The sequence below is a fragment of the Corvus kubaryi genome, unplaced genomic scaffold (assembly GCF_017639235.1).
Source record: "Corvus kubaryi isolate FWS band 111438036 unplaced genomic scaffold, C.kubaryi_AGA036_p1.0 37334, whole genome shotgun sequence".
NCBI lineage: Eukaryota > Metazoa > Chordata > Aves > Passeriformes > Corvidae > Corvus > Corvus kubaryi.
The window spans coordinates 24,425,855-24,451,499 of NW_024581108.1; the positions used below are offsets into that span (position 1 = coordinate 24,425,855).

At 44.4% G+C, this 25,645-nt stretch overlaps 1 protein-coding gene across 1 annotated transcript in view; it reads left to right on the forward strand.

Moving 5' to 3' along the window:
• The first annotated feature begins 6,795 nt into the window (after positions 1-6,795).
• CACHD1 (cache domain containing 1) overlaps positions 6,796-25,645 on the forward strand; it is an 81,779-nt gene continuing 62,929 nt past the window's right edge. Inside the window, exon 1 of the mRNA XM_042030903.1 lies at positions 6,796-6,869. The gene's annotated coding sequence lies outside the window, so the exon portion shown is untranslated. The remainder of the gene's footprint in view (positions 6,870-25,645) is intronic.

Consider the following 25,645-nt stretch of genomic DNA (forward strand, 5'->3'; position numbering starts at 1 on the left):
GCCCCGGCTTCCCCCGGCCCCGGCTCCGCTCAGCCCCGGCTTCCCCCAGCCCCGGCTTCCCCTGGCCCGGCTTCCCTCGGCCCCCGTTCTCCCCGGCCCCGCTTCCCCCGCCTGAAGGGGAGCGGGGCCGTAGCGGCGGGGCGCGGGCAGTTTCTTGGTTTATTTGTAATTTACACAATAGAAGCAGCCAAAGCCGCCTCCCGGAGCTGCGGAGGGGTCCGAGCCCGGGCTCGGAGCTGAGCCTGCCGTGCCCCGGGGTAGCTCCGGGCTGGGGACTCGGGGCTGAGCCGGTCCCGCCCGAGCATCCCGCGGGCAGGAGCTGCGGGCAGCCCGAGAGCGCTGCGTTCGGGGCAAGTGATGCTTCCCGGCCCCAGAGTGCGGCCGGAGGAATTTATTCAGATGCTGGGTTCACGGCGGGGCTCGGAGGAAGGTTATTCTCACTGCCGGGAGTTCTGTGTTGTTTGCGGGGTGTTCTGCGAGGGGCTGGTGGGACTTGCAGGCAGCGCTGGTACCTGCGGTACAGCCGGGCGGCTGCCGACCCTCTCCGGGGGGGAAAAAGTGAAATCGAATCCCAGGCGGCTTTCAGGGCAAGGTATGGTCAGTAGCAAATGCAGTTTTAAAAGCCTCCCAAATTGAAAAGGAGACACTTTCATAGGATCAGCGGGGGTCTCTACCCAAATGGCTTTTTATCTTCTCTAAACTGGCTGCATTCTCTCACCTCTGGACCATCATTGTGCTGGGCGGCCTCCTAGGGCTTGTTTTGTCCGGGCAAACACTGAGCTGTCTCTTGTCCTTGATGCTAAGAAGACGCGGATTTAAATGACTTCACTTAACAAGGTACATTATTGATGTACTGAATTCAAGGAAGTCACTTTTTTTTTCCTTCTGCCGTGCATACGCATGTATGTATTTCCCCTCAAAAGATATAAGCATAATCCTTTGCTTTGGTGGAGTCTCTGTTAATGCAAATGAAGTCAGTATAATTGCATTGCTAAATCCGTTTCTGGCGTTAAAAAAATTGTAATGCGATCACCTCAACGTGTATTGTATTTAAAAAAAGGGCTCATAAAAATATACATTGTTACAGAAGTTAACTATAGGATGAGCCAGCTTTTCTTTCCGAGAATTGTACTGATGATCCAAGCTCGGGAACAATCCGGATGCCAGTGCACGGGGATGCAAATAATGTTAAAACTCTGTTTACTATTAGTTGGATATTTAAGGCCCTGAAGTAATTTAATGTGGTGAAACTGGTAGTTAAACTGAAACCCTTTTCATACTGAGCTCTATTTTTATATGCTTCATATTTTGGCTGTCTCAACTCCCATCACGCTAATGCCCAGCCTGTCCTTTGCTCCCCCTTGGAACATTATTACAGCTGTTTAAGATTAAAAACCGGTGGGAACAAACCTCCCCTGATTTTAGAAGCTTCTCTGCTGACCTCCTACAGTAGAACAAAAAATGTTATGACATGTGTCACTGCAGCCCGTGCTTCTCACTTGATTTTAGGGCTGAAATTTCCAAAGCCTGCTCAGGCGGGGCTGGGTGTAGCTGGCACAGAATTCCCTTTTTCCCTGCTTGTTCAGGGCTGTTGGTGAGTGGTGGTGGGCACCTGGTGCCACGTGAGGGCTGCCAGCACAGTGGGGATGCTTGGGCTGGTGCAAACAGGTTGTGCTGGCAGAAAAGAGGTGTGGGATTTTGAAAGGAGAGTGAGAACACTTAGCATTAACTGGATACAAATCCCAAGGGTGTTGTCCTTGGTTTAGAGGGTGACATGGAGGCCGGCCCCAAATCAGGACTAGTGAGGGGAAGCTGTGGTAGCACCAGGAAGGGTTGATATCCAGCCATTAGCGAGCTGCGGTTTTATTTTGCTTCATAAACGAGAGAGGAGGAAGTGGCAGGATTTAATGCTTCCCTTGCGTGCTCTCCCCATGCTCTGGTCCGTGCCAGCTGTGGCTCCCACATCTGCACATCCTGGCAATAGGCAGGAGGTGGTGTCACCAGAGGGCTTTGCAGGAAGGGTAGGTCTGAGCTGGAGGTGGGGAGGAAGCATCCAATGAGTGCAGGAGCAGGTGGAAATGCTTCAGTAGAGTGAAGGTGAGAGGTTGGTTGGGTGTGTTTTGAGTCTGGGAAAAGAGGAAAGTGTAGACGGAGCCTCCAGAAGTGCAGGAAGGCAGGATGAGGTGGAGTCTCTAGAGCAGCCACCAGAGGAGCAAGTGGAAGAGGTAAGAGGAGAGCCATGGAATGTGTGAGCCTTAAATGCCTGTGAGAAGGGGCAGGGAGTAATGAACGTGGAAGCTGTGAGATAGGAAATAAATCAGATCTCTGCGGGAGCACTGGCAGTGCTCTAAACGAGCTCTGTCTCCTCTGTGCGGCGTGTCCTTCCTGTGACACCTTCTCCTTCTACCTGCACTTCATGGTGCTGGTCCAACAGCAGTGAGGACTGTTTCTCATGAAATCCCATTATTTTTGCATTGTTGAGAAGAGTGAGGTACCTCTGGAATAGAGGCTGAAGCTAGAGGCAGACTGAGCATGAGAGAGGTGTCTGGTGGCAGCGCCAGTCTGACAATTGATTTTGGCACTCACACCACTGCTGTCTATTTACAGAGACTTGCACGAGGGCAGTGTCTGACTTACCTTTGGGCAGTGCTTTGTTTCCTCGCCCATACAAGTGCTCTGGTTTCATTTATAAATTTATTCCTTGAATGGTACTGCCTAGAGCTGCTGAGGATCATGTAGTGTAGGTGACAACTCGTGAGTTGCATCATTTGCTGAATGTGTTGAACAGCAGCTTCATAAATTCTTATTTAAATTTCCAATTAGAGTATACGTATTTGTACCATACCAAGGATTCCCTTAGTGAGAACACGTGCTGGGCTCTGCAGTGTGTGTGGGTTCCTGGGTGTCTGCCTGTGTGCTGTTTCTCCAGGAGCGGTTAAATACAGAAAGTTCATCAGTTGTCTGATTTTTCTCTGTTGCTCTGATTAATTATTGTTCCCCCTCTGTGTTACAGTTCTGCCAAACCCCTGGTTAATGATGTTGCTATGTTATAATATCCTGTGTATTCCCTTTCACATATTGGGGTATGAGTGGTGTGTACATGTACATCCTTACATGGATTTTTGCCCTCAGCAGAAGAGGTGATCTGTTTATGGTTCTGCCCAGAGGGATTTCCCAAATCAACCAGAAACAGCCTCACCACAATCTCTTATCTTCCCTCTCCCTCCTGCAGGACGGAGGGTGCTGGAGAAGCCGCTGGATTCTGGGTTGTGCTGTACCAGTCGCCTGGAACTGCTCCCTCGTTTTTTTCCATAGCCAGAGCACATGTTGCCAGCATCCCTGTCATTCCAGGGACCACCTTTGGGCAGCAGGCTACATCCTTGGGAGGCAGTGTGCAATCCCAGCTCTGCGAGCCCTGCTGCATTCCTTGTCATTCCTCAGCGAACTGCATCCTAAATATCCCATGGCATCGCTTGCCAAGGGCTGCAGCTCGGTCAATGACTACTTGTGTGACAGTCCTGTAATATATTCTCCTGGGCAGAGCTGACACTCTGCACTAAGTCAAAGTTAAGAGCCCTTTTAGACTAAAATTGTAACTGAATTGGTGGTTGTGGCATGACCTGATGTGTTGGGTGGAGTTTCACCATCCCTGTTACCTGGCTCGTCTGATCCTGGCTTCTCTGACCTGGCTGAAATTACAGGGTAGGTTGTTGGTTGAAACAACTGAAATTCTTTAGTTGGGAGGTGAAGGCAGGAAGAGAATAAATCAGAACTTTTGTGAGTGTTCGGTTTGGTTTTGGCGAGGTTTAACTCTCTAAATCTGCTCTGGGTGAGGTGAGGGATATTTTTTGATAGTGTGGGGCAAGGTAATGTTTCCATCTCCAAAACAGGGATATACTACTTGCAGCCAGAGTTGAAAGGAGTAAGAAATGCTTTGAAGATGAAAAGCATTAAATGCATCTATAGCTCTCAAAATGCATGTTGATGTTTCCAGCCAGACAGTAACAAAAGTTGTAGGCCCAGAGGGCCTTGAATATTTGTGAAGGCAGCTCTGCCATCTTAATCCTTAACTCTTACTCCGTGAAGGAAGCACAGCCCTTTCTCATTGTCTGTTACTGATCTTGGGGGCTGGAATCAAAACTGTGCATGTTGAACCTGGAAAAAAACCCAGTTTGCTGGTCATTTTTTTCCTGTTCGTTTTTAATGTTAATACTGTGCATGCTATAATATCTTGATACATCAGGTGATGCAGCAATGTGTAAAATAACAGCTTAGTACAGGCTTCTGCTGGTTGATTGGCAAGCATATTATTTATTTATCTTCCTAATAGCTTGTCTGGCCATATGTTTTTCTAGAAGAACAGATTGTGCTCAGACAAGCACGACACAGAAACGGGGAGATGTCCAGGGGCTTATATGGGCTGAAAAATCCACATTCTTTGAGGATTTCTGGGTGATGGCAAAGAGTTGGAGTCACTAGAACTGTCTGTTTATTTAATCCTTTTGAAAATGAGCACTGACAGAATGCAGTATTTATTTTTTCCAATGGGGTTGTCTGCTGGCTAATGGATTTACTACTTAGAAGAGATAAATCTCATTTTGAGCTGTCCTGCAGACCAATTGAAATTCCAGAACTGTGATTCTCCATCTCTGAAATCAGAAGTTTCACACATTTCTCCACTTCTTTTGCTGGATCTTTATGAATAAATCTGTGATGACTGTGAGGTACTTGCATAGCAAGTGGTGTAAAACACCACATCCTCCAGCTCTGAAACCTGGACCTTGTGCACCCTCAGCCAAATGACAGCACAAAAAACTGTTTCCTTTTTTTTTTCTCCTATTATTTTTAGCTTGTGAAGCTGAAATAAAAAAAAAAAACCATAAGTAGGGAAGGCTGTTAAGTGTTTGATTATACCTTTTTGGGTTATTTTAATATTACTTGGCAGTAGTGTGTGCTGTGGTAATAATTACAGAGTAGAAACCAGTGGAGCAAAACCTCATCTGTTTTACATGATTATGTCTTAGTTTGCATCCAGCTACAGCAGCTTCACTCGAGGCTCTCTGACAGCCCAAGTTTTTCATCCTTTTCCACACATATTCCTTTTTTTCCCCCCGACATGAAACATTTCAAAAAGACAGCGAGAGGTCCTGGTGGAAGGGCAGCAGGAATGGCTGCGTGGGGGAGACCGAATCTGAATTTTTAATTAGGCTTTGAGTTGTCTCTTCAAAGGCTCGGGCCGTCCTTAGTGATGTGGCACGAGCAAAGGCTGACATTCCACTTCAAACACCGGGAATGCAGCTGGCCCGGCCAGATAAAAGTTGGGAGTGTGGAGCAGCAAGGTGGGCTGGCAGATAATGAGCTGTCCCGGCGTGGGACAGCAGGAATTCAGATATCCTGGGAGGTGATTGGGAGTCTCAGCTGTGGCAGGGCTGATAACAGAAGGAAGGCACACGAGGAAATGCAGCCGTGTTATCCCACTTTTTCTTGGAGTGGTTGGTGCCTGAGAGGCTGCTCTGCTGCTGTAGCCTGGCCAGGCACTGGGGAGAAAAAAACCCTAATTTTTGTTGTCAGAAAACATCGAGAAATTCTTTTCTTTCAGAGAGGTAAGCTGTGTTTGAATTGGAAAAAAAGACTAAGTTTTTTTGTGTGTGTTTCCCAGTTATTCTTTTATAGTTGTATATTAAAAGGGAGCATTAAGTACAAACAGGTTTTTTTGTTTGTTTGTCAATTATTGGGAAAAAATTGGCTGAGAAATGCTTGGAGCCTTGTCAGTTCAGTGCCCTCCTGTGTGGAAGTGCCCAGCTCTAAGGAAGTACCCCAAATTTTGTTATTTCTGTTGTCAGGGCACTCCATAGATGGAACTGGGATTCGGGGCTACCTGAGCCTGGCTCCCTGTGAAGCCTGGAAATGGCAATGCTTCATGGATCAGGGAATTTCACTAAAGGTTGGGTAATGGCCCAGGAATGATTTATTTTGATGCAGTTGAATAGGAAAAGATGAAATTTTTTTCTTTAAAATTTTTTTTCTGTACATGAACAATATAACTTAATAATTGAAGTTTAAGTAACTTATCTGATGTATCACCCTTTGTTTTGTATGTCAAATGAGGTTTTGATTAATAGCTCTTGTATTGGTGGTTTAATGCAGAATAAAGTGTAAAAATATAGAGCCAGCATTCCTCAATCATCACTTTCCTGTAGCTTATTGTTGTTCAATAACATGCAGTGTTAATGAAATCTGAAAGGATATCCTTGTGTTCTCTTTTCCATGGAAAACAGAGTATAAAAACATTAGTGCTTGTGCAATGCCTGTTGTGGAGAATTGCCTTTTCTGATATAAAATATAAGCCAAGTTATTGCTTGAATCCTGTGCTCTGTGTGTTCTTCCCTGTGCAGAAATCTGGATGAAATTATGTGTCTGGTTTAGCAGTGAAAATCTGAGTTGACTTTTGAAATAATCCTGATGCCACAAATCAGGAACACTCATTTCCAATCTCAGGAAAAGTGTTAATAGTATTGCTTTATCAACTGTCTCGAAGGACTCTGGAGTGTCTCCCAAGTGATTTTTCCAAAAGTATATTTGCACACTTACAATAATTAGTGAAAGCAAACTATTACATCTCCCTTTAGCAGCTTCCCAGCCAGGAGCAGCTGATAAAAGCAGTGCTGCTGTCCTCTGAGCTCATGGATTTGCACAACTTGGACCGTGTGATTTGAACCCCCTTCACCTTTTGAATAAAACAATGTAATTTTCCTTCCAGCATGTCTGCAGAACTCTCTGGCCAGTGCTCCCTGTCCAGTTTTGACCTTCTTTTGCACGTATCCCTGCCATGCTGTAGGAATTTCTGGCTATACCTAGGATTGTCACAGGTGGGAATGAGGCTGGGGGGGAAGAAAAAAGATTTAAAATAGACACATCTGGAAGTTGCCATAAAAGTTTCTAGGAGCTGGAACACCTTAAGTGGAATATCTTGTGTGTTTGCCCTGGTAGGGTTATTTTTGTGCTGATTTTTGGGGATTTCACGCCAAATTGCATGTGGTGATAAGTTCAGCTTGACAGAGATGATGTGATGGTACCACACCAAAGGGCTGAGGTGCTCCCATGACCTCCCTGGCCCTGCTCAGTCCCTGCTTCTGTCCCTTTCAGCAGAGGAAGAAGTAGAAACATTTCCTCTTGGGCCATACTTTCACTTCAGAAGTTAAATCAAACAAAATCTGAGGAGGTGTTTGTGGTGATGGGCTGGGGGAGAGGGGACAGACTCCCAAAAGTAGCTGTAGTGGGAGCCTGTTTGCCTGGAGCAGGCTCTGAGCCGTGGTTGGAAAAGGCTTCCCAGACCTTGGGAAGACCACACGGAGAGCCAGGAGAGCTCTTTGCCTTTTATTTGTTGGAAAAGAAAGGAACCCCAAACTGTGTGGAGCAGGAGTGTCAGAGCAGCATTTGACACTGGAATGGATGGTGAGTTAGCACGAAGTCTGGGATTTATCCAAATCAGAGCACTTTTCCCCCAGTCCTTTCCCAGAAGCCGTGTGAGCACAGGGATCAGCTGTGGGATCCGCCCTGCCAGTGATTATTCCTTGTCCTTCCCCCTCCATGTGACACAGATGGGAAACTGGGAGCTGGTCAAGCAGTGCTGCAGCTGCAGGAGAGCTGTGGGGTGACAGCAGAGCTGCTCCTGCCCGGGGCCGTTCCTGGTGCTGTGTGTCAGGTGGGATTGCTCCAGCGTGGGATGGCTCAGCTCCTGGTGCTTCCCAAACCCTGGGAACAGGAGGGAGCTCCAGTCCTCAGCACAGACTGGTTGCGTTTGACTTCTGCTGGGAAGAGAAAAACGAGTGCTGTGAGGCTTTTTGGGCTGCAGGAGCTGCTGAGCTGTTGGATGTGCTGGAGGCCAGGAGAGCTTTTTGGGAGTACCTTACAATGGACTCCATGGTGTGGCTATGGAATTGTGCATTTTGGGGGAGCAAAAGTAAGTTTTCCTGAAGTATCTGCTTGCAGTGGCTGCCTGTCCATTGCAAACCAGCACAGGGGCAGCTGCTGATGGAAAATTGGTACAGAAGGAGGTCACATCCAGGATATTTTTCTTGCCTTGTTCATGGTCAATTGAAAAATTAGCAGATTGTTTTTCCTCTTTTCTCCAATATTGGAATCATGTGGGATTTCTGACTTTTGCTAAACTCTATTTGGAGGATAAGAGGGAGGCAGAATCTCCCATCGTTGCAAGGAGTGTGAAATGAGGAGGAAAAGCCACTTCCACTCTGTGGATCCTGAATTGCAGTTCCTGTTTTGTTACTGGAGGCTGAAGCTGCTGCATGAGCTGCAGGTTCAGTTTCACGCTGGCAGCAGTCTGGTGGAGCCCTCATGGACAAGTGTATTCCAGAGGGGCCAAACCAGCATTCTGGGGACAGGATTTTTGTGTGGTATGGAAGGCATTGAAAGATAAAAATAGAAGGGTTTCTAATACACTTAGCAGTTTTAACAATGAAAGGATATTTAGTTTAAATAAGCGACAGCTGTAGGTAGTTTGACTTCCTTGGGCACACTGTTTTCCCAATGAATTGTCTGGAATACGAATTTTGTAGTTGTCTTTCATTCCTTTTGCCAGTGGCTCTCCAGGACTGCCAGGTGTGATGTGGGATTTATTCCCTTGGTCTGGCTTGGTGGAGTTTGCAGGGAAAACTGCACTTTCTGGTGCAGGCAGGAAGGCAGGAATAAGCACTGAGGATGCTTGTCTATCACATTATGCAGCTGTGGTCAGGCAGCTGTTTTTAAACTGTAAATTTCAGTCTTTGATCTGTTTGATTAAAATTAGAAAATGTTATTCCTGGGTACACAGCCTCTTGAGTCTTCCTTGAAGGAGGTTGTGATTAAAAAAATGGAAGAAAGTTAATATTCACATCTATTGCAGGAAGAGCGTGGAAACTGCAAACTTGTCAGAATTTTTTAGCTTTAGATGAGCTTCACCCCAAGGTGGAGGTTGCAAATACAAACCTAATGGCACTTAAGTAGCCAACCTTCTCTTGTGAATTACTGCTTATTAGTGCAATTGGGGAAAACAAGAAGTCTTACTTTTAGTTTTTTATTTTTGACCGAAATGAAACTGTAATTATGAATTATCATATTCTGACTCTTCCTTTTGAATTCTGCTGCTGTTATATTTTACAATCCTTAGATCATTTCAGCAGCTGCTTTGATGGATGTGCTTGTCGGTCTTGAAGTTGTTAAATTCAGTTTGCTGATGATCCAGCTGTTCTTGGCAGAGGAACCCCTGCTGTGCTGAGCTCACCACTGGGAACACGGAATTTTATTCCAAAAGTTGCGTTTGGTTTCTGAAATTTTAAATACTGACATACTGATGATGCTGTATTTCCATTAAAACTACTGGATGCAAAGCCAAAATTAAAATAACCCCAGCATAGCCATGATAGGAGATAACTGGTCATTTCTATTTCTATTAAACAAGTTGTTTATTTCTATTTGGTAAGAAATGCAGTCTCGTGAATTTTAATGTATCGATTCACTGTGATGTCACATAAATAGAATTTTGCCTCCCCCTTCATATTTATGTATTTATTCAGCAAGTGGTTGGCTGAAAGTCTAGAAATACATTTTAAAAAAAATATGTTCTGGTAATTGCAACCTCAGACTTTGAAATGCTGCTTTTTCCTACATTTCCAAGAATAGAAGCTCAGCCTCCAAAAATAAATGAAACCCAACATCCATTGCCATGGTTTTCAGTGCTTGGAATGGTGGATTTCTCCTTGAGGAGCAAAGGTGCAGCAGCTGTTTTGGGGAGGGAAGATGTGGAGTGGGGATGAAATGAATGCAGAGCTGCTCTGGGCAGGCTCGTTTGAAACGTCAGACCTGCCGAGCGCGTTCCCTGCTCCGTGTGTGTTGTCTGGATGGCTTCATGGAGCCTGAAAAGGCAGGATAAAGAGGAGGAAAAATAAGCAGCTCTAAAGGGATGATAGTGATTAAAATATTTAGTGAAGGAATGTGTTCATTTGGGATTCTTTGGAATTGTAAAGAAAGCTGCTGTTCTTGATGTGCCTATAGTGTAGGTACACACCCTGTGGGTCAGGCTCAATCCAGGCTCCTCCCTGTTTTTTATTAATCAAAATCTTCTTGCAACTTCTATACAAAAAATGTCCCTGCTTGTTCAAAGCCTTTGATCCCAAACTGTGGCTCCTTGGGAAGCACAGGGGGTTTCTATGGAGTTTGTACCTCAAACTCCTGTGCAGGGGGAAGGAGCAGCAGGGCTGGATTTCTGCTGCTTTCCTGTGTCACTCCACCATTTCCTGCCCTCTACTTCGCTTGTTTTGTGTCATTTTTGTCATTCCCTGTTTGCCGTTCCCTGTCTCCTTGCTTCCCAGTGCCATTGGAGTGCTGGAGGCCACTTCCCTGCCCATGGCACCAGGCAAGCACTTGGCCCCCCTCTGCACAATGGAGCTGAGGTGGCCTGATGGCAGCTCTGGTGTGGCAAGGACCTCTCCAATGGTACAGGGAATAAAGAATGTGATGGCAACAGGTCCCCTGGGATTTTGTGCTTGATGGAAGATATCCATGAGGGACTTTTGATGTGGGCATGGAGGACAGGAGAAGGGGGAATGGCTTGAAGCTGAAAGAGAGCAGGGTTAGATGAGATATTGGGCAGGAATTCTTCCCTGGGAGGGTGGGCAGGCCCTGGCACAGGGTGCCCAGAGCAGCTGGGGCTGCCCCTGGATCCCTGGCAGTGTCCAAGGCCAGGCTGGACATTGGGGCTTGGAGCAGCCTGGGACAGTGGAAGGTGTCCCTGCCCATGGCAGAGAGTGGAATGAGATGACCTTTAAGGACCTTTCAACCCAAACCAGTCTGGAATTCTCTATTCCTGGAAGGAATCTGGATGGGTGAAGTGCACACCTGATAATGGTTTGCATGACAAACCCCAGCAGTTCTGCAACCACCCGCTCTTCCTCCATGTCCCATGAGGAGCTGGACTGGAGTTTTGCTGCTGCTGGTTGACAACATTTCCTTTTAATCCTGAAAATAGATTCACAGCCTGTTTGGGATCCTTGCTCAGAAATGAAGTTAGAGCCAGTGTCAGCATCAGGCCCTAAGTCTAAAAATATATTTAAAATACGGAAATCTTGCTATAGCAAGGCTGTGGTTTGCACAGGCCGGAATGCAGAGCTGGCCCACAGCCACACCCACACTGGAGAGTGTTCCCAAATTCTGGTTTGCTTTGATGATGTAGAAAGAAAAAAGATTTTTTTTTTTTTAAATCACTTTTTAAAAACTTTTTTTTCCTTTTGGTGGACAGAAGATAACGTGCTTTCCCACAGAGCTGGCAGGAGTCTTTACCTATCTTAGTTATCCAAAATCTCGGGAAATGCTGAGCCGCTGTGGGAAAAGGAAAGGGAGGGAAAAGATGGAGGAAAAGGATGAAGTGGCTGTGTACTGCTTTGGTGTTGATAAGAGCAGGAGTGGCAGCTCACCAGTTCATCCTGATCCATGGCGTAACAGCAAGATCTGATCTATTATTTCTATTGTTTGATTGTTTATTAACTTTCTGTTTCCAACCTGCCAGAGCAGCGATTCCAGTGTCCTGAGAGCATCATGTTTGGTGCAGGAACACTGTCAGGGCTTGAATCCTCCTTTCCATGTTTTCCTGAACAGTGTGAGGTGCCTGAGTGTCACCAAATAAAGAAATGAAAGTATTAAGACATGGAAAATCCACATTCAGCGGTCGTAGTGGGTACCAGGCCTATCTGAGTGTTACTCAGAGGAGCTGTGCAGCATTGCCAGCTCCTCACTTCAAATCCTGGTTTTCCAGTGACAGACTTAAAAATCTTATTGTGCAGCTGAGTTAGTGACTGAGCCTTCACTTTATAATCACTTTATAGAACATATGCACATTACCAGGACGTGTTTAATGGACACACGGCCACATGAAAGGGCTCTTTGTGGCAGGAGGCTTTTGTGCCTTCCTGGATCCCTCAGCAATTCCTGCGGAGCTTCCCAAGTCTGGCTGACACGGAGCGGCCGAGGAAAAGCCCTTGTGGCTTTCAGCTTGACTGGAGAATAATGGGGAGCAGGATGGGAGTGGGGGAGGGCTCTGGCTGGGGGGCACTGAACACTCCAGTTCCTCCTACCCCAGCTGGGGCTTTGCATTCCCAATGACCTCGGCCTTCCCGGGAAGCTCAGCCGGGATTGTGGCAGCAACAGCAGCGTCCACACCTGGGGACACTGGGACAACTTTTCTCAGTTCCTTTATGTCAGGTTTGTCTGTAATGGCCACTTACCACAACAGCATTTGATGTGTTTATTTTTTTTTTAAACTGAGATTTGATGTTGTCTTTCATCTTCTGTTTAATCTCTCAGCTACATTTTGTTTCCTGTCTGTGGGTCTTAAAAAACTTTTCTAACCTTACCTTTCTTCCTCAAAACATAAGGCTTCAAGGTCATGGGTATGTTCAGTTTGACCTGGCAATAATCTTCACAAGAACAAGAATTTAGTGGATATATATTTAACTTTCCATTAACAAAAAGAGCGAAACTTCAGGAAAAAAAGTCTTGGAGTTGTCTGATAAAGATGTCTCCTTTTGCATTGTTACTCATTCACGTGGTGCTCTGTGGGGTTGCAAGCAGAGAGAGCTTCAGCTCCTGGGAGAACCTTGGGAAATCTATTCTGGTTTGGAAATGGCTGAATAAAGGTGAAGAAAAAGAAGATTATTAACCAAAAAAAAAGGAAAAAAAAAAGGGGTGGGGGAACATACACAAGCAAATCCACACATTTAATTAAATTAGAAATTGGATAGATGTGATTGGAGTAGGGTTTCTAGTTTGGTCAGATCCCAGAATAATTAAGTTTGGAAAATCCCTCCCAGCCCATCACGTCCAAGCTGTGCCTGATCCCCACCTTGTCCCCAGGCACATCCAGGAGTTCCTTGGGCACCGCCAGGGATGGGCACTCCAAACCTCCCTGGGCCGTTCCAATGCTTGACCAGCCTTTCCAGGAAGAAATTCCTGCTGCTGTCCACCCTGAGCCTCCTGTGGTGTGTCCCTGGCAGGAAAGGTTGGTGTCCCCTGTTGGTGTGCAAACACTGCTCACGTGTTCCCGAGAAAACATCCCGGTGAGGATGAGCTGGGGGCTGCCTGTGCTTGGGTAGCTCCAGCCAGATGTGCGTGGATCCCAGCAATGCCTGCGGTGAAGCTCACCTTGCTCCTTGCCTGGGGCACCAGCTGCCTGTCTCCATCTGATCCGTGTGTGGCCACGCTGGAGACTCCGTCATGCCAAGAGAGAGCCAAAGTTGTTCTGTCTGGCTGGAGTTGAGCGTCTGCAGCTTCTCCAAGGGCAGAGCTGTTGGTTGTATGGTGGCTGAGGGCAAAAGCCAAGGGCTGGGCTACACCCAGGTGCCTTCAAAGGGCTTGGAAGGGAATTCAGTTGGAAAATGCTGCCAGAGGAACGTGCGTGGCCACGGTGAATGGGAACGGGGTGAAAGGCAGTGGGCTGGGCTCTGTTCTTCTGGGACTTGAAAGCACTTCTTGTCTCAGGATCAACCAAGATGTTCTGCATTGATGTCATTGAGCTGAGTGAGAATTCCATTGGAATAATTGGAAGAAGCTTTTGGAGACAAAGCACTCAAGGCCTTTTTGCCAAGTGAACTTGGAGCATTTTCTGGATAAACCAAATGAGGACCTTTCCAGGTGTGCTCATAAATGGATGTGTTCCAGGTATTCCTCAATCTCCTCTCACCAGAGAAAAGCTCTCGCAGAAGTCAGATCCTTGATTCAATTCCTCTCTAAGAGGAGTTATTTGCATTTCCCTGTTATCCCCCCACTTAACTCTGTGTTTAAAAAACTCCGTTATCTGGGAACAGGTGCAAATTTATGGTATTGTTTTCTCCTCTCCCTTATCTTTTTAATCAAAACACAACAAAATCTGGCAAAGAACTAAGGTATTCTTATTTTTTTAAATTTTTGATTACCTCTATTTATGACTCATCTGAAGGATAAAAAGCTCCCTAGTTCATGAACTTTCCCATTTTTATTTTTGTTTTAAATTTGGAGTACTGTCCTTAGCTCATTAGCTAGAATCTCCTGTATAATTATCTATAATTTTCTATCCTACTTGCTCAGTGAAATATTTAGAGAAGCACACACTCTGTGGTAGTACAGTGAGCTGGGCTTTTAATTTTAAATTCTTCATTAATTTCACTGCATATTTGCTGAAAGTTTTGTGTTCTGCATGTGTAATCTTCAGTTTTTTAGGAGAGAGTTGAACATTGAATAGAAATCAGTTTCTGCTTTGTCAGATGAAGATTTCTCATGAAAAACAATATAATTTTCCTTTTCACACAGCTGCTATTTGTTTGGGATAACAAATACTCTTTTTTTTAAATCAGAAAAAACCCCTCTATTATTGTTATTGCTATTTTATTTTTGGTGACTGAAAAATTGCAACAGGAAATGACCCCAGCCACAGTTTCCATGACACCCTCTCACTTGAATCCAGTTTTCAAGCAGATGAAAGGCCCAAGCAGCCTTTTGATAGTGAGCAGCTAATTGGGTGCCTGATAGAGGCAGGTTTTTCTCTGGGAAATAAATAAAGGAGCCAAGAAGTGGAACAGCTGTGTTTTGGTACATGTGTATAATCCCAGATAAAACTCTCCAAGGGCAAGGAAATACAGTAATACCTCACTGAAAGGAAAATTAAGAGTCTTTGAAAGCCTAAATGTGGCTTGGGGGGGGGGCCGCCCGGAACTTGTTTTTAAAATAAAAATCTGCTGGAACAAATGTAGTAATAAATAATGGGATTATAAAATCTGAGCAGAACCTCTTGTTCTGTGAGATGTGGTGCTGGGTTTTGGTTCTGTCTAGGCAAGAAAATGGAAATTTGGTCTTCTTTTTGTGTTTTTCCTTTGGTCAGTAAATTTCTACTCCAAAAAAATGAGTGGTTGGAGGCTGTTTTCAGCTCGTCTGCTCTCAGATGAGCTGCAGCTCGTGGGCTCCTCACATCTGACCGTGGCTGTGGCTCCTCCTCTACAAATGTGTGTTAAAAATGCCCCTGTGGAGAAGGAGAAGGTAGGAATTTCTCTTTTTGGTGGATAAATTTAAACCTGAGGAGCCCCTTCTGGTAGGGTGTTGACCTCCCTGTAACCCCTGTGGTGACCAGCAATCTTCCAAGGCATGGCAAAGGGGATAAATAGTTAAAATAGAGCGAAATACTTGGCATGAGGACCTTTTTTTAAAAAATGGTGTGAATCTCAAGTCTGTTCTTGATTCGAGGGATAAATCCTGAAGGAATCCTGTGAAGCTGAGTTCTGGAATGAGCTGTGACTGCTGAGGCTGCAGTTTCTGAGTCAAGTGGTGGTGGTTGCTCCTCCTGCAGCACCTGGGGGTGTCACAGGGCTTTGTCTGATGCGTTTCTTGTCACTTTGTGTGGGATTCCTTGGCTTTTCTGTGAAGTTTTGAATACCTGGATGGGAAAGTTGTAGGAAAAGTCTAAAATGCAGAACTTGTGAGCTCTCTGTTGGTCCTGGAAGTGTTTCCAGCTGCTCAGCGCTATTCCCATGCGTTGATTTCTCCTCTTGAAGTTTCCATGCAGAATATTTCATCTTCATACTTCAAACTGAGTGAAATAGTCTGGGTTTTACCTCCTGAATATGGGGGGCTTGGAGCAACCTGGACTGGTGGAAGCTGTCCCTGCCCAAGGCATGGGGTGGAACTGGATGAGCTTCAAGGTCTGTTCCACCCCAAACCATGCTGGGGTTCTATGAATATCAAAGAAAGCATTGGGTTTTTTTAATGCAGGCGTGTAAAATCAGTGTAAAATGAATCTTCAGAACAGGTGGAACAATAGATGATTAATAGGGGGGGTGTGTTAAATGCAGCTTTGGGGGGTTTTTTTAAACCAATATCTGTGTTTTCATTAGGGCTTTGTCAGCAGTTGAATCTTACAGGTTGGGTTTTGTTGTTTTGTCTGGGTTTGTTTTGTTGTTGCCTTTCAGGGCACTTTTAGTGCTTGATCAGGATATGTCAAACTCTGAAAGCAAAACTCATTTTGCAACTTGTGAACTTAAAATGGCATTGACAGTGTAGAAACTGTTTGTCTCGTTTTATCCCCTCTCTCCGCAAGGAGCACATCAAAATTAATTCAGGAACCTCATTTCCCCACTTCTTCTATACTTTATGCATTTTATAGCTTCATTGTGGGAGTTTTTGGTTATTTAAATGAGAGGATCCAATGACTTCTATAGCAATAGTAGCTTGTGGTTAATAATGGTGGAAATTGGATGCAAATACATTTAAAAATATCCAATTAACACAAGCTATTAGTGATCGCTGTGTTTATCAATCAGAATGCACTCCTAAACTGTCCTAAAATTCAGTAATTATCATTTATTAATCCCTGACTTGGTGTTTGGGGAGGATTTGGTTGGCATTCCATGTTTTTTAGGTTGATGCAGGGGTCACCTGCTCGTAATTCTGAACATGTGGAGCAGAGTAAACCCAAACACACCGTGGGACCTTTTCTGCCTGGAAAATTTACGTTTCCGTGAGCTAATGCTCAGACTGGAAACATTTTGTGGATGAAAGTGGGAGCACATGGAGGAGGGAGCCAAGTCTGGTACGTGGGGATGAGGGGCTGCAGAGCCAGGAAATGTGGGAAAGACAGTGGGAATTGGTGGTAATGGTTACTTGGTCATTTTTACTTCAAATTTGGCTTAAATTCTTACCACTTATACACAGTGAGATCCAGGCAGCTGCTTCATATTGCCACTTATTCTTCATTTGTTTGCAAGTGAGAAACAGGAGCACATCCCATAATTTATAACCCTGATTTAATGTGTTATGAGACACTGGAGAAAGGATTTTGCCTCTCGCAGCTCTCAGAATTTTCATAACTTAATGTCTCATTTTAAGAAATTCAGTATTCGGTGAATTCGTTCTAACCCAGAAATTCGCACCCTTACTTCATTTTTGTCCTCTGTGTTTGGGGATGGACATCAGTTTTTGGAATGTTTTGAACTTTTATACTGCCTGATGCTTTTGATTTTGGAACCTTGTGTTTGTGTCCTTGTTAGGAGTGAAAAAAACAGAATAAAAGTCCAGCTGGGGAGGTGAGACAGGAGTTTCGGGCTGTTCCAGTGTCTGTCAGTTCCCAGTGCAAAAACTGCCTTGTGAAAACACACATGGAAAGCTTTTGGAAATTAAAATACAGATTCCATGCTGAAACAGAGAGCTGAAGTTAATTCCTGTGTATCAGCAATTTATTAAAGTTGAAATTTATTCATTAATTTGTGAAGATAAATTATCACTATCAGCGTAATGAAAATTTTTCAGCCCATTAAATCTTATTTTCCCCCCCTTCACTTCCTGCCAGTCAAATCCTGCTACCACTGTAGGAGTAACTGTGAGACAACAGGAATATTCATTCCCTGAGTAGCATTAATCTACTTCCATTCTCCATTCAAAGTAGTGTTAATGCCTTTATTTCTCCTTGGAGCCTGAACTCGCTAATCCCGAGCCCAAAGTGGATTATGGTGTCGTTCCTGCGTGTTCAGACAGATGTGCAACACACAGATAATTGCACAGAAAGGCAAAAGAAAGGGAATTTATTTAGTTGCTGAGCTGGAGGTGGTCTCTATCCAGCCTTAAATCCTTAATTCAATTTCAGGTTTGCCACTCAGTCCTGTTGGCCTCTTGCTCCAAACGATTTCTAGTTGGAAAACTGCTTGGACTGATCTGTATTTCCTGTGCACTGAAGCATCCTCAAGAATTAAATATGAACGGATGTTAGGAAATATTGAAATGTTATGAAACATCTAATTTCAAGTGCAAATATCTGCCTAGGGATTCTTGATTATCTTTAATGAAGATGACACTACCCATGATCAGCACAAGTGCTTCTCAAAGAAGACCACTGAAGGAAATCACAGCAGAGATTTGTTTGGAGTAAATGAGCAGCCTTTTCTCCAGAGATTCCAAAATATTTTATTTAGACAAAGTTAGGCATGACTCGAGATTAAAAGAGAGGTCAAGTAATTCTCTCATGTTTTGAAAGAGAAATTGGTTTAATTGTGTTCATTTACCAGGAGCACTGGATTTGCTTCGTGGTTTGTAAATGTTTTGTGAAAAAGCAGCTTGTAATAATATTTATAGAGGGAATGAAAAATAGTAATTGCCTCTGTCACTGCTTGAATTTTAACAATGTGTGTGCACATGAGGCCTTTTTGATCTTTTTAATAGGAACAACCCAACTGGCAATGACATCACATCAGGAAAGGAATTAACGCTACCACTGTCAACTTCCTGGGTTGGTTTTTTTTTCTGAAAAGCTGGTTACCTCCAGTTTAAATTCCCTTTTTACAGTGGAAATCTGCTCCCACGTTCTGTTGTCTGTCCTCGTGATGTTTTGCTCTGTTGGCCAGAAATGACAATTTACTGTGTGGATGGGCAGGGTCCCAGGGCTGTGCCTGTAGCAAGATCTGGTGTGATTTAGGTTTGCAAAACATGAATCTGATATCAATTTGAGGTATCAATTCCATCCTCCACAGCTGGGATTGTGCAGTTTGCAGTCCAGTCTGTTCCTGGACTTGGAAGGTTGCACTGGGGAGGTAAAAACAACTCAGAATAGAGGAAAAAACAATCTTCCAAAAGAACCCAGGCTGTTTCTAAACATCCTGAAAGCTGGTTTCTTTTTCCTCTGTTCTCTCTGCTCTGCAGCTCTTTTGCATTGTGTTTTTTCTCCCACGTTTTCCTGTATCTTTGATTAGTAACACTGACCTTATAAAAAGCCCCAAAATGGGCAGTTTTTCCAAGCAGAGCTGAAGCTGCAGATAGTGCATTTCTCCCTTGAAAACTTGAGGATAAGCAGTGGGAAGTCTGGGATAACCCAGCAGAACTCTCCTCCTGCAGTGACTCCAAGGATGCATGGCTTGAATTCACGGGAATGTGGAGCCAGGAGCATCCCTGGCATTGAAATAGCTGCAAAAAGCTCCTCCCCTGGCTAAGGAGGAGATGCCTGAGTGGAAACTGAAAAAGTCCTGCATTGTAACCTCAGGGGTTGTGTTTGCACAGGTGAAATGCCTTTAGGGAAATTTTGGGGAGGTGCAGTTCTTACAAATTTCAGCTGCTAATTTGAGGCATCGATTTTCAGACACAGAAATCATTCAGGGTTGTTAATCACAGCTCCTCAGAAGAGCACAGTCTGATTTTGAAGCTGGAGTTGAGTGTAACTTCTTGCTGCTCAGTGTTTGAAAGGTAAATTTATTTATAATCATTTCAGGACAGCTCATTTTTAGAAGGCTGGGATCATTATCTTTATTTAGGGTAAACGATATTTCAGAAAAATTCTCTCCATCCCTGCTGTGGTGGGACCATCCCATCCCCTGGGACCCAGAGCCAGGACCCTGGAGCCCCAACCCTTGGCTTGTTTGGAAAACAGTGAGGGGGCAGGAATAAAGGGCCCTGCTTTGCACAACATCTGATGAGTTTTTGCTCCCAAAGGCTGGATGTAGAAATTCCTGTGGGATGGCTTGGCAGGAGTGCTGCAGAAAGCACTGAGGCGAGTTCTGCTCCTCTCCAACGCCTTCCCTCATTAAATCTGGAGCTTTCTCTCCCTTTTCTGGGTTGGAATCCACTCTGTGCTTGATTAACACTGGAGGTTTTGTTTGAGTTTTGGTTGTTGGTTGTTTTTTGGTTTTTTTTACTCCCCCCTCTTTCATGTAAATGATGTCTTACTATTTTGCTTGCTTTTTCCCTTTTTTAATTAGAAGACTAAATGCTCGCATTCATGCACAAATTGCTTTGAAGTGCTGTAAGAATTCAAATCATGAGCTTCCTCCAGTCTCAATCTTTAATTTTTTTTGCAAACTGATAACATCTAATGGCTGTGCTCTTTCCAGAAGATTACATTTGTTTTCTGCGGGCTGCTCTGCCTCCTCCTGTGTCCTGAGATAACGAGTTCAACACGAGGGAGACGTTAATCAGCCAGCTCCCAGCGAGCACTCCCAAGGTTTTGGTACTTGGCTGGCCCACAGCTTCCTGAAGAAACGAGGGAAGAACAGTCCTAGTGGCTGTGGGCACCTCTGGATGCTGTGGGACAGCTCAGCTCCTTGGAGAAGTGGTTGAGCACTTTCTTCCAGGGATTACCTTCTTTGCTGTATTTACCCAGGAATTAGCTGCTACTTTGCACCTGTCTGTTACTTTTGGGGCTGCAGGACAGAGTTTGCTGCTGCTGTGTTTAGAATGCTGGTGGTTCCAGGTGGAATTCTGGCTCATGGAATACCAAGCTGTCAGATCCATCACTGTGCTCACTGTTTGAGTTCATTCCAGCCCTGTTTTGGGAGCAGAGGGGAAAATATCCATTTCCAGTGCTGGTGGATGAGTAATGCTCTTTTCATTAGCACTGAAGTGTGGCAAAATGGTGTTTCCTGAAGCCCACAGAGACTCCCAGGGGATTTCAAATCCCAAGGTCAGATGAGTGCAGCTTAAATGGCCTCTCCTCTGCTTCTGGAAGTGTTTGGTGACTGACCCCCCCTTTTAAATGTGGGGTCACAGCCCTGGGACTGGCCTTGTGTCCCCAGGGAACTGCAGAACAGCTGAGGTGGGACAAGACCTCCTGAGGTCCTGCTTGGCAAGGCCACCCTCCTGTTGTGTCTGGAGTCACTTTGAAATGTAACAGTTATTTGAAAATAACTTCACCTCCAGGTTGGAGGGAATCATTAATATAAATAATGCAAGGTGTTTATCTTCTGGAGGTATTTTCTGAAGTTCTTTTAAATTTCAAGTGAGAGATTAAACCTAAGAATTTAAAATTGCACAGATTTGCTCCCACTCCTTTCTGCTTAGAAAAGGAAGGGTGGGGATCATACCAAATATAAACAACATACAAATCATCGTATAAAAATGATGCAGATGAGATATTTAAACAGATGACCTTAAAACTTCTGTACTTATTAATACAACTAATACTATAAATGAGAGCAACCTTGTAGTTTTTATTCCAAACACTGACTCACAGGAAGGTAATTATGTCCTGCCAGTCCTCTTCAGGATCCTACTCACCCTTTATTTATCTCTTGACAAAAGTGTGGGCGTTTTGGTGCAAGCACCTGCACATGGACTGCAGTGTGTGTTAAACCTTTAAATGTGGGTGTCTCTCCAAGTGCAGGCACTGGGAGACAGCTCCCGTTCCAGAGAGGTTGTAGGGAAGGCTTTTGGGATATTTATCCTGTGGATGCTGATGGTTCCTGCTGAGAGATCCTGAAAAATGATACTCTTGGACACTTAAAGCAAACAGCTCTGTAATTAGGTTGCCATCAGCCCATTTATTTCATGCACAGAAGTTCAGTGCCATGATTTATGGTCTTTAAATCCTTGGATTTAAGGTTGTCTGCTTGGGTATTGTTGTTGTCTGATTCAAGTAGTGTTCCTGTGCTGCAGCATTTCTCCAAGCAAAACCCATCAGCCTCTGCCTTAATTATGTAAAAGTGATCAGGAAACAAAATTACATCTCTTGGTGTGTGTCTGTCCCTTTGTGCTTTGGGATTTTTTTCCTGACTTTACTGTAAAATTACACAATCCTGGCTGGAATGTTACATCAATTGATCCATGTTTTTTCTCCATACTTGCTGTACATTGAATTCATGACCAAATTGGACAAGCACAATGATTACACTAAAGTGGTATCAAGCCCTTCTGGCTCTAGGATTGCAACTATTTACAAGTCTTGGGCTGCTGCTTAAATTTTTTCCCAATTTTTAGTCATTTTGACATGAGTTTGAAAGCAAACCGGAAAACTGAAACCCAGAGTTCCCCCAACAGAATGAAGGCTCAGGTCAATTTTGCTCCTGTTAAATGCTCAATTTTAGGTTCTCTTAAAGGGAAAAGGACCAACAAAATGCAGCAAGGTGAAAACAGTTCACTGATCAAAATGTTCTTGACCTGAAAAAACCCACAGAAATACTGTAAGTTTTCCATCCTAGAGGCTGGAATGAGGAATAAAAAATCCAATGCCATTGAGAAGCCCATCTGCTTTGTGTTTTAGGGTTGGGTAGCATGACTTTCTTTTTTTCTGCCATACACATTGTCAGGAGAATAACCTTAGTCAAGTTACAATGGCTAAATCAATAATCTCTTGAACATGTGGAACTCATTTTCTTGGGGTATTTTCCCCTCTCGCTCTTTTTCCCTTCCTCTTCTCTGGTCCCTTGAAAAAGAAGACAAAAAAAACCTGCTGGTTCCTGATTGCATTTTTTGGCACTTACTCCATTTTCCATAGTTCTCTCTCCTTGCAAATGCCTGGAGTTTCCCAAGGAAACAAATTTTTAAGAATTGTGCTCTCCTTTGCTCCTTTTCAGTGTTGTGCCTATTCCCCATCTCCCCTCTGAGGCTGAAATGATCCCATGGGATTTTACCGCCCGCAGCTGATATATAAATGTTAGCTGAGATGCTTTTTGCTGTCAAGTTAAGATGAAATTTGAATCCCAGTTCTCCTGTGTTGCCCAGAATATATTCCAGTGCTGCAGAAATGTGATGGGCACCTGGCAGAAGGCAGTGGTAGCTTGAGTCTTAAATAGGGACTTGGTGAGCAATCTTCATTAAGAGAAAAAATGGGAAGGGAGATGATGTTTTCCCACTTAAAACCTTAAATATTGGGGGATTTGTGCACCCAAAAGGTGTGTTATGAGCCTGCAATGTTCATTGGTTGTAACTTACATCATTCTCTTTATTAATTAGTATTCTCTCCTCTACTGGTTATTGATTTCTCAGTTGTCATGCTAATTAATCACCATTTTTCAGTCTTTTTAATATCTTTTTCCCAGACAGGGAGTTTCCAGCATATGCTGTGTTTTCTTTGTTAGGCTCTTATTTACCTTCTGCTTTCTGCAGCAGTTCCTTGAAGGGGTATAAAATCTGCATTTTAGGTGCCCGGGTTTCAGGGTTATTGAAGCTCATCAGGCTTAGTTCAGCGAAACTTCAAATTTCAGCTATTTTCCAATCAAATTCCAATAATATCAGTCTGAGAAGAAAGCTACATGCTGGAAATCCCATACAGCATAAAGTGGAAATCACACTGCTTATGATTAATTAAAACAATTGATTAGAAAAGTGAATTAAAGGCATTAACTGGAAAAATGAGTTAGGAAAGTGATATCATTTCCAACAGCCTGCAAAGCACTGACTGACCTGAGCTCAGCATCGCTTTTCTCTCTGATTCAGGTGTCTGTTGCTGCTCCACAAATGCTGTAATGAGAAAGAGCATTAATTAATTAAATCCCTTCTGAAAACATGGGGGTTTTTTTGAGCCCACAGGAAGAGAGAGGCGTTTGTAGTGTAGTGTTGGGATATTCCTTTCACATCTGTAGCTGCTGCCATCAGTGCTCCCATCCCACTGGATTTGCCTTTCCCTGTGTTTTCCTCCAATTTACTTCAGCTCCTTCCATGCCTTATTGTGAATTCTTGGAGGAAAACATGGAGCATGTCCCTGATCTCCTGGGAAGCCTCTATTTAATGTTCCTTGGTTTTAGAAAATGGTAACAAAACAGAACACGAGATGGCTTCAGACGCTGCAAAAATAAACGCCAGGCAGAAGCCACAGGTTTCCCTGAAAACAACCTCACTGGTGAGTTCCACCAGAAAAGGGATTTGATGGATATTTGTTTGCTCACCACTTTTTAAAACATTAACCTTTCAAGTAGGAACCAGACCCTGGTTAGTGGCTGCTTGAAGTTTAAAAAGTATCACAGCCCTGCTGAGCTAAATCTGTCTATATTTACACGCCTACATTTTATTGTTCTATGTAACTTTTTAAATATTAGTGATTTTTGTCATTGATTCCTTACCCACATATGACAGGTAACAGCAATCCATGCCCTAAACCTGCTGAAAGATGTTTTTTTTTTTCTCTTTTAAATGGCTTGTAGTATACATGGTAAAGCAGCTTCAGTATATTTACAGCTTAGTGGCTATTTTACTAATCTTGTGTTTGTTTTCCCTCATTCTCTTTGTCTCAAAAAATGTTATTTTTGTTGTCAGATGGATTCATGTCTTGTCTGGCAAATAAAGTGATGTGCAAATGGCTGAGTGCTCTGCAGAGCAGTTGGTGCTCATGTTTGGTTGGGGACCTTGGAGATTTGGGGGTGGTGGCTCTTTCTGCTTGTTTTGATGCTGTGCTGGCAGTCAGACTGGGCTTTTGGAAGTGTTTTTCTCCCTGCAGCACATTTTAATCTCGAGGAACTGAGGGAACAAGCCAGTTAATATTTTACATTTTATGCTGTGCTTGGCTTAGAGTCTTCTCCCAGTTTTAAAACCGAGTTGCCTTCAGTTTGAAATGAATAAAAGTCTCTTAAGCCTTTTTTTTTTTGGGGACACAGCAAAGCTAAACTCAAGCTTATCTCTGGGTTGGTGGGAAACCTGACTCCATCCTACCCCAAGATGTGGTTTGGATGCTGGGCCCATCCATCACTGTCAGACCCCACCTGTGCCAGGCCCAAATCTTCCCTGTCCCAGCCCCCTGCTCCTGGATCCTCTCATTGCTTCCTGATTTACCTCTCTTATCAAATATTTGTCCTGTGAGTCAGAGCTAAAAGCCAGGCAGTTGGAAGTCATTAAAGGATATATGGAGGTACCTTGGAAGAATTTCCTAGGAAGTTGCAAGTGCTTTGACCCAGCCAGGTACCTAAAGAGCTTAGGGAAGCAAGAGTCTGATGCTTTGGAAATGTGTGTTTGGAAAACAAGCCAAGCTTCCTCAGGGCTCCATCCAGGGCATCCCCTGCAGGCTCACAGGGACACATCTCCCAGCTTTCCTGAGGAGCTGTCGTGGATCACCAGGAATCCTGCAGTGCTCCCTGCAGATACCACGATTTTCTCTGCCTAGGCTGGTGTTTGTGTAGCCAAACAGGAGGGCTGGGGAGGAGCAGGAGCAGGAATGCTGTGCCCGGAATTCGGGTGTTGCTGGAGGTCCCAGGAATGGCTCAGGGCTTTGTGCTCAGCCCCTGGCAGCAGCACTGAGGCTAAACCTGAGCAGAGAGCTGCAGGTACAGCCAAGCAAGTGCTTTGCTCTTCAAAGTTTGAATAATTCCAAAAGAATCTTTAGAAAGATTATTTTAACCTTTAAAATGTTAGAATTAGAGAATCGTCAGGCTCGGAAGAGACCTTTAAGGTCGTCAAGGCCAGCTGTGGTACCACTACTGGTACCATGAAACCCCATCTCCCAGATCCAGAACACCTCCAGGGATGGGGACTCCATCACCTCCCTGAGCAACCAAAACCAGTGTTCTAGTATCTGATCTTAATCTCCTGTCTCATCTTAAGGCCGTTTCCACTTGTCCTCTCGCTGCTGTGGAAGTGTCAGGATAAATCAAACTCTCCAACACTGTTTGTTTAGTGTTGGAAAGTAGGGATTGCTTCAATCACAGTGCTGGGACAGTTCCACCTGGATGTGAAAATAAAAGGGTTTTTTCCCAGTTAATTACTGCATACAAAGGCAAATGAAGGAAAATAAGATAGTGTTTGAGGGTTTGGGGCGGTGTGGGATGTGATGGTGGGGATGGAGATATTCTGTGTCTGGTGGAGGAGCAGCTCAAGGGAAAAGGCTGGATGCTGAGCCGGGGAAGGGCTGGATGCTGAGCCAGAGGAAAGGCTGGATGCTGAGCCAGAGGAA